Source organism: Entelurus aequoreus, linkage group LG05 (genome assembly GCF_033978785.1).
Source record: "Entelurus aequoreus isolate RoL-2023_Sb linkage group LG05, RoL_Eaeq_v1.1, whole genome shotgun sequence".
Lineage (NCBI taxonomy): Eukaryota > Metazoa > Chordata > Actinopteri > Syngnathiformes > Syngnathidae > Entelurus > Entelurus aequoreus.
In genome coordinates, this window is record NC_084735.1 from 58,603,489 (window position 1) to 58,615,571 (window position 12,083).

Consider the following 12,083-nt stretch of genomic DNA (forward strand, 5'->3'; position numbering starts at 1 on the left):
TGACCATAGGTGAGGGTAGGAACGTAGATCGACCGGTAAATCATGAGCTTTGTTTTCCGGCTCAGCTCCTTCTTCACCACGACGGACCGTACTGGTCCGGCTGTCGATCTCACGTTGCACTCTTCCCTCACTCGTGAACAAGACTCCAAGGTACTTCAACTCCTCCACTTGGGGCAAGATCTCCTCCCCTAGCTGGAGATGGCACACTACTCTTTTCTGGGCGAGAACCATGGACTCGGACTTGGAGGTGTTGATTCTAATCCCAGTCGTTTCACACTCGGCTGGGAACAGATCCAGTGCGAGCTGAAGATTCTGGCCATATGAAGCCATCAGGACCACATCATCTGCAAAAAGCAGAGACCTAATCCTACATCCACCAAACCGAATCCCTTCAACGCCCTGAGTGCGCCTAGAAATTTTGTCCATAAATGTTATGAACAGAATTGGTGACAAAGTGCAGCCCTGGCGGAGTCCATCCCTCACTGGAAATGGATCCGATTTACTGACTTACTGATCAATGCAGACCAAGCTCTGACATCAGAATCAGAATCAGAATAGTTTTTATTGCCATTGTTTGTGACATGTGACATTGATCATACTCTCTGAGCACTCCCCACAGGACTTCCCGAGGGACACGGTAGAATGTCTTCTCCAAGTCCACAAAGCACTGGTTGGGGAAACTCCCATGCACCCTTAAGAACCCTGCCGAGAGTAAAGAGCTGGGCCACAGTTCCACGACGAGGACAAAAACCACACTGCTCCTCCTGAATCCGAGGTTCAACTATCCGGCGTAGCCTCCTCTCCAGTACACCTGAATAGACCTTACCCGGAAGGCTGAAGAGTTCTTTAACAGTTTTGTTAAAGAAATGTTTAACAGTCTTGTATCAAGTCCCACATGACCTCCTTCTACCACCTCAGGAACATTGCAAAACTCCGACCCTCACTCACTCTCTCTGATGCCAAGAGGCTCGTCCACGCCTTTGTCTCCTCCAGGCTCGACTACTGCAACTCACTTCTTGTCGGGATCCCCAGCAAGAACATCCAGAAGCTGCAGTACATGCAAAATAGCGCTGCTAGGATCCTGATGAAAGTGCGGAAATATGACCACATCACACCAGTTCTCAAATCCTTTCACTGGCTTCCTGTAGCACTCAGAATTGAATACAAAGTCTCCCTACTAACTCACCAGTGCCTCCATGAAAATGCCCCCCTCTACCTCAAAGAACTGCTCACCCCCAAATCCTCCACATGACACCTCCGCTCTGGATAGGCTAACCTCCTCCAACCTCCGAGGACAAAGCTCCGAACCATGGGAGACCATGCTTTCTGCTCTGCCGCTCCCAGTCTGTGGAACGCTCTCCCTGACCACCTGCGGGTACCACAGACTGTGGATGCTTTTAAAAAAGGCTTAAAAACCCATGTTTAAAAACAGCCTTTTGTTAGATTTATGTGTGCTATTTCTAGCTATTAGGCTGTTCTAGTTTTTATTTTATTTGACTATTTATCTTACTCGTTGGGGGCAGCTATTTGTTGTTCTAGTTTTGTTTTTGTTTTTTTTAAATGCACTGTAGCACTTTGAGATTGTTTTTTCAATGTAAAGTACTTTTACAAATAAAATCCATTATTATTATTACACAAGTGTCATTACAACATGTTTGCTGAAATTATGCTCATTTCAATGTATTTTCCTTTTCTGTTTTGTTCGTCTTGTTTGCAGTGTATTGCAGGACTTACATGCTTTTAAATGTTATGTATAACACAACTTTTAAGGTTATGAATGGTAGGTATGTTTGTAAAATGATCTGCTTTAAATGTTGTTCAACATGAAGTTTTGTTCTTGTTGGATTGATCTTGTATCCAGTGTATGTTCTCTCATGAGTTCCCTGATTTCTGCAATTACATTGTTCCATTGTCCTAAAAGTACACTGTATAAGCTGAACAGAATACAAATCCCATTCCTAAAAACATGGATGCAAACTAATTATATATCCGCCCTGGTAGCTGTTTACAAATTTCATTCTCTTTGAGTTTGCATCCCTGCGATAGGCACTCAACAATTATTGGTGACACATTACTGGTGGATGTGATAGTTGACATTCCTTGAACTGCTTTGACAGAATAACATTATATGGTTCTTTTTTAGAGGTTCGTGTTTCAGTATCAAACTAATACAACATTTTTACTGCACAGTTAATTTTTCTTGATCGGATTTGTCATGAATATGGACGCTGGTGATTACGGAAGTTTATCTCTATGTGCTCACCTAAAGGTTTCATCCAGGATCCCTTGGAGCTCCTATTTAATTAAATCAGAGCGTCAGGTAGGGTTGACTATGTTTTAACTATAATACACCCTATAAATAGGTAGGGTTGACTATGTTTTAACTATAATACACCCTATAAACAATTGATATGTCTTTAAATGATATGTCTTGGCTGTAATTCTGTATTGTCTCTGTTTTCCATGTAAGGCGGCTGAAACAACAATTCAGCTGCACGCTAGTTCCAGGCCATTTCCGCCATTTGATGGTTCGCTTTGATGTCTTACAAAGTGAGACCGGCAATGTTGCAGCCCAGGATAACACGGTGTCCCTCTGAGCAGTAGAGATGTCCTCTGCTGAAACTGCCACAGAACATCCATCTCCATTTACCAACCGTTTGGCCAATGAGTGTGACCACAGTTTATTTCCCACTTTGGTTGCTGGTCTGGTGGAAAATGCTGTGCTTTACATAGCAAGATCTGTACTACAAAAGCTGTCATGTGATGTGCGCTGGGTAGCGTCATCATTTGATTTGAACAACAGCACACTAGTGATTCCATCACAAGGCACAGGGAAAGTTTGATTCCATAATCATGTTTGCTTTGAAGTCTTTGTATATTAAAGTAGTTATTTTCTTATTTTCTCTGTTTTGTAAAATGTATTTTAGCACCATGCAGAGTGCTACATAAATATAATTTATTATTATAAGATGACTATATATCCATCCATCCATGTTCTACCGCTGGACTAATACATATATATATATATATAGTATATTAGGGTTGTACGGTATACTGGTATTAGTATAGTACCGCGATACTATTGAATCATATTCGGTACTATACCGCCTCTAAAAAGTACCGGTCCACCAACCCCCAAACCCCTGACTAGAGATGTCCGATAATATCGGCAGACCGATATTATCGGCCGATAAATGCTTTAAAATGTAATATCGGAAATTATCGGTATCGGTTTCAAAAAGTAAAATTAATGACTTTTCAAAACGCCGCTGTATGGAGCGGTACATATCCCAGTCAGCAGCCCCTCCCCTCTCCCCTCTCGCACACACAACACAGGAGTTGACGACTGCAGCATGAGAGGTTTACTGACCTCATCAAACCGCGGCGAGCGCAGCATAGCAACAACAAGAGTGTGTTGTTGCCGGTGCTGTAGTCGTGGCTAACAAGCCAGCGAGCTCGGTGACTGACTAACGACACCATGTCTATGGTTTGGGATTATTTTAAAGTGTGTCTGACAGATAAAAAACTGGCAATTTGCAATGACTGCAAAAAGTTGGTTATGCGAGGAGGAACCAAGACGTCTTCCTTTAATACGAGCAATTAGATCTCCCACCTCTTCAAGAATCATGAGGAGATACAAACAAACACCGGAAAAAAGTAGTACCACACAGTTGTCGCTTAAAGACTCAGCCGAGAAAAAACTAAAATACAACAAAAACCACCCCAGGGCGAAAGCCCACGTTGTGGTCAGGGACAACGCACGCAGTATGGCAAAAGCTACGATGGAGTTTGGTGTGGCTAGTCTGCCCTGCATGGCGCACACTTTGCAGCTTGCAGTGAACGGAGGTGCCCTCTCTCAACGCAGCATTTCAGAAGCTATGTCTGACTGCTAGGCCACTTCAAGCACTCACCACTAGCTTGCAGCACATTTGTGTTACTCATACAAATACATTAGAGCAGGACAGATTGAGCCCAGTTTATAATTTCCTGTTATACAGTATGCCAGGCAGTCTTGCACTAAAGTAGGACTATGTTATTGTTTACTTTATTACTCTAGTATACTCTGGACAGAAGCTGTGTGCCTTCATTGTTTTTGTAGCTGTTGTTTTGAGGCATATTTTAAAAAAAAATTAAGAATAATGCACTTTGTGAAAGTCAAAGTATATTATTTCCCATAGTTGTAGTGGGTATCAGGATTATCTCAGGGAGAGCATGTCCCAAATTCCAAGCTGCTGTTTTGAGGCATGTTAAAAAAAATAATGCACTTTGTGACTTCAATAATAAATATGGCAGTGCAATGTTAGGGACGGTGTGGCGAAGTTGGTAGAGTGGCTGTGCCAGCAATCGGAGTGTTGCTGGTTACTGGGGTTCAATTCCCACCTTCTACCTTCCTAATCATGTCCGTTGTGTCCTTGGGCAAGACACTTCACCCTTTGCCTCTGATGGCTGCTGGTAGCGCCTTGCATGGCAGCTCCCGCCATCAGTGTGTGAATGTGTGTGTGAATGGGTAAATGTGGAAATACTGTCAAAGCGCTTTGAGTACCTTGAAGGTAGAAAAGCGCTATAGAAGTACAACCCATTTATCATTTATTTATTTATAATGTTGGCACTTTTTTCCATAACTTGAGTTGAAGTTGTTCTCTTATTTTGGAAAACCTTGTTACATTGTGTAATGCATCCAGCAAGGCATCACAACAAAATTAGGCATAATAATGAGTTAATTCCACGACTGTATATATCGGTATCGGTTGATATCGGAATCTGTAATTAAGAGTTGGACAATATCGGAATATCGGATATCGGCAAAACAGCCATTATCAGACATCTCTAATCAGGGGCACCGCTAGGGATTTTGGGCCCCATGAAAAGAATCTTTACAGGGCCCCCAACACAGCGGCAACATTTTTTGATGCTATTTTACATACAATTATGCATTTTAATGGTATTTTTGACTATCATTACCATATTTTTGAAAGAAGAACAGTATCACAGTTGACATGTACAGTAGGGGAAGAACTGAGCACTCTGATTACAATGGAATTCATTTTGAGTCATTTATTTTTTTCATTTTAATTAATGAATTACCTTCATCTTTGTATTGTTTTGAGACTGTAGTAAAATGTATTATATTTTGTATTATATTATTATTATTATTTCAACACACACAGCTGCTCACCTCCTTCCTCATGTGGGGCACTGGGGCTGATTCAGGGGCAGGGGGAGTTGGGGGCTGACAGACAGCTGCTGCTGCTGCTGGTGCACTTGACTCTGTTCAGAATGAGGGATCATTTTGACATTATTGAATAAGAACAGCTTGGTAAATGTTTGACTGGATTGATTATTTAACTAATATAGCAGTAAAATGTAAATATCCAGAGTTTTCTTGAGCTAACATGGTGAGAAAAGTGAGCTATCTTATTACCACAGACAGGGATAAAAGTTAATATGCAAAACGTTCCACCACAACTAACAAACCCACCTTTTTTTTTGGAAATATTGAGTGACATATTGTCGACCCTTCAACTCCTTCTCCTCTCTTATTTTCTTTTCCTTTCTTTTTTGGCTGCCTGATTTTTGAGGCATACTGCTGTCTCCTCCGCTCTGCCCGCTGTGGCGCTGTCTGTGACAAATAGCCGTGCTCTACCTGCAGCTGATCCAGTCGGACTGAACCATTTTATGTAAATAGAGGGGGGGAAGGGAGGGCCCTGCAGGTGTTGATGCTTCCAAAACAAATAAAGGTATTGTTACCAGGACATGGAAAATAAAACATGTGTGATTATATGTTAGTTAATAACTTAGTGTCATTATTTTTTCTGTATTATAATTTCATCATCATTAGGGGCCTCTCTGGGCCCCCCTCCATCATGGGCCCCTAGAATCCGTCTCCTTTACCCCCCCTTTTCGGCGCCCCTGTCTCTAATATCTACACACATTTTTTCAAAGACCTTTGTTATACTAGCACACATGAGATGGCACAAGTCTAGTAACCAATGTACCAGATTTTGCCCAATGAGCATACTTGCCAGCCCTCCCGATTTTCCCGGGAGACTCCCGAATTTCAGTGCCCCTCCCGAAAAAATCTCCCGGGGCAACTATTCTCCCGAATTTCTCCCGATTTCCACAACAATATTGGGGGCGCGTTTTAAAGGCACTGCATTTGAGTAACCCCTGGCTGGAGCCCGCAGATCGAGGAGGGGCTTATTTTCCCTCAATGTGGGCGGGTCTCAACGTTCACCCCCGCGGGCTCCATCTGGTGGCGGAGATCCGGCACAGCAGAATGACTTAATATGGAAAAATGTTCATGTATTTAATACACTTAGACATTCCTACTTTTAACTTGTCAAATGTATTTTTTTACCATGAAAAAAAAAAAATATATATATATATATATATATATATATATATATATATATATATATATATATATATATATATATATATATATATATATATATATATATATATATATATATATATATATATATATATATATAAATCATAGCATTTACCATGAAAAAAAAAAATTTTAAAAATATATATAAACCATAGCATTTCCATAAGAGTATAGACACATATTATTTTGCACACTCAATTATATTAGCTAAGTCAAATAAACCAAAGACAGAAGACTTTGCATCATTGATTTTATTTTTCACCCCAGGCTAAAAATGTTTGATCTGTAAAGAAAAAAAAAATGTTTTAGCCTAGCCAAATACATTCCTTAAGCTTCCATAAATGTTTAACAATGGCAAGTATCAAGGTATTTTTCTGGCCCATAACAAGCAACCCTGTTCCCTGTTTCCAGTTCTGTTCATTTTCCACTGTCTAGAAAGGAAACAGATTGTGGTTCTTATAGGCACAATAACAATGCAAGATGTAAAACTAAGGTAATTGAAATAAGTGGAGGAATTACACTATAGTCTAGCAATAGTTGACTACGAGACTAATTAATCACATGACCTCTCACCTGTAGCCCTCCTTGCACTCGTCGCCATTTTCTGTCCTGCAATCGATCTTCTTCAGACATTAGTGATTTAATGACAACATACATTCACTATGAAAACATTCATGTTGGTCTGTTGACCGTGAGTAAAACAGTTTTTTTTGTGATTTGGGATATTCAGGGCACTTACGGCATGGGGAAGTTCTGCAGGAGAGCGAGACACCACCATCTCCTAATTTGCAGCATGTTTTCCTTTGAAGAAGGAAATGCAGGAAGATGTTAATATCCATCCATCCATCCATTTTCTACCGCGTATTCCCTTCTGGGTCGCGGGGGGCGCTGGAGCCTATCTCAGCTACAATCGGGCGGAAGGCGGGGTACACCCTGGACAAGTCACTCCCTCATCGCAGAGATGTTAATATGTTGTAAAAAAAAAATAACACCTTGTACACTAAGCATAATGTGTCACGATTTACACATACCTCTCTGAAATCACAATTGGCCCCCATTACAATGTACAGAGTGTACTGTAAGTCAAGAGGTACTGCTTAATATAATGTCAGGCGTATTCCCAAGGATACATTTTTTTCAATACAAATTAATGTGGTTTTAATGTAGCAAGCAAACATTTTTACAGACAACAGCAATGCTATAACATGCTGATTTGGTTTTACCATCAAAACAAACACGCCTAAGTTGTTGGAGCACCCTTGCTTTGTTAGGCCCTGAGGTGTGAACAATGTATTTTAATAAAAGTATGGCAAGAAAATAGTAAAAAGTTAGCAAATGCTATTATGTAATGTCTCACCTGGACATCATTCACACCAAGCTCTCTCCAGGGGCCAGAAGAGAGGCTGTGAGCAACGTGTCTGTACAAATAATAAGCGAAATAAAAGTCACTGAACTTCAATCAACTTTTGATTGAAAAGCACGCATAAACGCTTGGAACAAAGCTTGAACTGAATAAGGAAGAGGTTGGAACTTCAAATAAAAAAGTTTTCATAACAGGCTTAAACAGAACTGCCCGTCTCAGAAAAGATAAATAGTTCTGTTTCCATCTGTTTAAGGAATCAAAATAGTTGGAATATGGAATGGAATGTTTTAGATCAAATAAAAACAGAACCATTAATTAAAACAAACAAAGGACAAGTGGTTTAAAACAGAACTACCACTGTCCAGGAGGTGCCCTAAAAACCTGAATAGACTGGTTCTACTCTCATCTCTCCAAGACATGAGACAGCTAGTGGAAGAAAACAAAGTCTTTATACATGTATGATTATATGAGTGACATTCATAGATAACCACAGTGGCACAATAGTTAACTTTACCAGTTGTTCCTGGCTGTCTTGGAGTTTCTGTCCCCAGTATGCAGTGTGTGCTGAAAACTTGTGGAGACTAGGGAAGTCTCCATGAGGTCTCTGCTCACTGTCATCATTTACTAGTGTAGAAAGCAAGAACCGAAAAATAAAATTAAGTGTGAAATGTCACATTTCTCATTTGAATGATGTGCAAAATAGAGCCAAAACTTTTTTATTTGAAGTTCCAACCTCTTCCTTATTCAGTTCAAGCTTTGTTCCAAGCGTTTATGCGTGCTTTTCAATCAAAAGTTGATTGAAGCTGAGTGACTTTTATTTTGCTTATTATTTGTACAGACACGTTGCTCACAGCCTCTCTTCTGGCCCCTGGAGAGAGCTTGGTGTGAATGATGTCCAGGTGAGACATTACATACTAGCATTTGCTAACTTTTTACTATTTTTTTGCCATACTTTTATTAAAATACATTTTTCACACCTCAGGGTCTAACAAAGCAAGGGTGCTCCAACAACTGTGGCGTGTTTGTTTTGATGGTAAGACCAAATCAGCATGTTATAGCATTGCTGTTGTCTGTAAAAATGTTTGCTTGCTACATTAAAACCACATTAATTTGTATTGAAAAAAATGTATCCTTGGGAATACGCCTGACATTATATTAAGCAGTACCTCTTGATTTACAGTACACTCTGTACATTGTAATGGGGGCCAATTGTGATTTCAGAGAGGTATGTGTAAATCGTGGCACATTATGCTTAGTGTACAAGGTGTTATTTTTTTTTACAACATATTAACATCTTCCTGCATTTCCTTCTTCAAAGGAAAACATGCTGCAAATTAGGAGATGGTGGTGTCTCGCTCTCCTGCAGAACTTCCCCATGCCGTAAGTGCCCTGAATATCCCAAATCCCAAAGAAAACTGTTTTACTCACGGTTAACAGACCAACATGAATGTTTTCATAGTGAATGTATGTTGTCATTAAATCACTAAGGTCTGAAGAAGACCGATTGCAGGACAGAAAACGGCGACGAGTGCAAGGAGGGCTACAGGTGAGAGGTCATGTGATTAATTAGTCTCGTAGTCAACTATTGCTAGACTAAAGCGTAATTACTCCACTTATTTCAATTACCTTAGTTTTACATCTTGCATTGTTATTGTGCCTATAAGAACCACAATCTGTTTCCTTTCTAGACAGTGGAAAATGAACAGAACTGGAAACAGGGAACAGGGTTGCTTGTTATGGGCCAGAAAAATACCTTGATACTTGCCATTGTTAAACATTTATGGAAGCTTAAGGAATGTATTTGGCTAGGCTAAAACATTTTTTTTTTCTTTACAGATCAAACATTTTTAGCCTGGGGTGAAAAATAAAATCAATGATGCAAAGTCTTCTGTCTTTGGTTTATTTGACTTAGCTAATATAATTGAGTGTACAAATCTGTCTTTGGTTTATTTGACTTAACTAATATAATTGAGTGTACACATTTTCTGTCTTTGGTTTATTTGACTTAACTAATATAATTGAGTGTACAAAATAATATGTCTATACTCTTATGGAAATGCTATGGTTTATATATATATATTTTTTTAAATTATTTTTTCATGGTAAAAAAAATAAATTTGACAAGTTAAAAGTAGGAATGTCTAAGTCTATCAAATACATGAACCTTTTTCCATACTATGGTTTGTATTTTTTTTTTTTTTAATTGTTTTTTCATGGTAAAAAAAATACATTTGACAAGTTTTTTTGTTTTGTTTTTTTTTGCAAATATTTTTATTGAATTTTACAGTTAAAATCACATTTAACAGTCATACTTTGGTCACGCAAAGCCTTCATACAATCACACATCCACTCATACCCACTCACATGCACACTTGAGGAGAGAGGTGCACTTAAACTTTAACAATTCAAGGTTTACAGTATAAACATTATTAGAAAAGATACCCAGATATTGTATATATATATATATATATATATATATATATATATATATATATATATATATATATATATATATATATATATACCCATCCATCCCGCTCTGGCTCAGGATCAGCAGGCTATCCAGACCATAGCAAGATGGATGAACATTCCTCGGCATCAAGGATCCTCAGGAAGTGATCCCAAGATCACCTCTCGAGGACCTCTCCACCGTTCACACTTAAAAAAGAAAAGGAAAGTCACAGAAGTTGATCAGATGTAAAACAATACAAAATAAAAAGACACAAAAAATAAATAAATAAATAAGCAAGTAAACCGTGGCAAGGCCATATCAGAAGTAACAAAAAAAACACAATAATAGTGTAGGATCATCAATACAGAAAATAATAAAGATAATAAAAAAGGAATAAAAGTACAAAAAAGATGGCAGATACATTTGACAAGTTAAAAGTAGCTTTATTGACGTTTGAGAATGTGCTGCCGGATCTCCGCCACCAGATGAAGCCCCCGTGGTATAAAAAAAAAATACATTTGACAAGTTAAAAGTAGGAATGTCTAAGTCTATCAAATACATTAACCTTTTTCCATACTATGGTTTATATATATATATATATTTTTTTTTTTTAAATTGTTTTTTCATGGTAAAAAAAATACATTTGACAAGTTAAAGGCCTACTGAAATGATTTTTTTTTATTTAAACGGGGATAGCAGATCTATTCTATGTGTCATACTTGATCATTTCGCGATATTGCCATATTTTTGCTGAAAGGATTTAGTATAGAACAACGACGATAAAAATCGCAACTTTTGGTATCTGATAAAAAAAGGCTTGCCCCTACCGGAAGTAGCGTGACGTAGTCAGTTGAACATATACGCAAAGTTCCCTATTGTTTACAATGATGGCCGCATGAAGTGAGAGAGATTCGGACCGAGAAAGCGACGATTTCCCCATTAATTTGAGCGAGGATGAAATATTTTTAAATGAGGAAAGTGCAAGTGAAGGACTAGTGGGGAGTTGAAGCTATTCAGATAGGGAAGATGCTGTGAGAGCCGGGGGTGACCTGATATTCAGCTGGAAATGACTACAACAGTAAATAAACACAAGACATATATATACTCTATTAGCCACAACACAACCAGGCTTATATTTAATATGCCACAAATTAATCCCGCATAAAAACACCTAGGTGTTTGTTATGCTAGCTCCTAGCTACTAGCTCGAGCTAGTTATAGCTCGAGCGGCTAATATGGACGGGATCCCGTATATATAACCCGCCAATACAATTCAAACACCTGCATAACACACACACTCACTCAGCCCAAACAACCGTTCACCTAACCCAAGGTTCATAAAGCTTATATATTTAATCAAAGTTACGTACATGACACGCACGTACGGGCAAGCAATCAAATGTTTGGAAGCGCGCGGGTGGGACCTGATATTCAGCTGGGAATGACTACAACAATAAATAAACACAAGACATATATATACTCTATTAGCCACAACACAACCAGGCTTATATTGATTATGCCACAAATTAATCCTAATGCTAGCTCCTAGCTCCTAGCTACTAGCTCGAGCTAGTTATAGCAAGCGATCAAATGTTTGGAAGCGCAGCTGTGTACTCACGTTATCGCAACTGTGTATCCAAATCAAAGTCCTCCTGGTAAGAGTCTCTGTTGTCCGAGTTCTTCCATCTTGACTGCATCTTTCGGGAATGTAAACAAAGAAGCGCCGGCTGTGTACGTGTTGTTGCTGACTTCCCTCGCAAAATAGACACTTCGCACCGACAACTTTCTTCTTTGCTTGCTCAGCTTCTTTCTCCATAATGCAAAGAAAAAATTGCAACAGATTCACCAACACAGATGTCCAGAATACTGTGGAA

General features: G+C 39.0%; 1 long non-coding RNA gene across 1 annotated transcript; it reads right to left on the reverse strand.

Annotated features, from left to right (window-relative positions):
• Positions 1 to 5,213: 5,213 nt before the first annotated feature.
• On the reverse strand, positions 5,214 to 7,019 carry LOC133649789 (uncharacterized). Its single transcript, XR_009826151.1, has 3 exons — positions 6,968 to 7,019; positions 5,480 to 5,720; positions 5,214 to 5,268 (listed from the first exon to the last, which is right to left on the reverse strand). It is a non-coding gene; the product is annotated as an uncharacterized LOC133649789 (long non-coding RNA).
• Between the last annotated feature and the right edge of the window lie 5,064 nt (positions 7,020 to 12,083).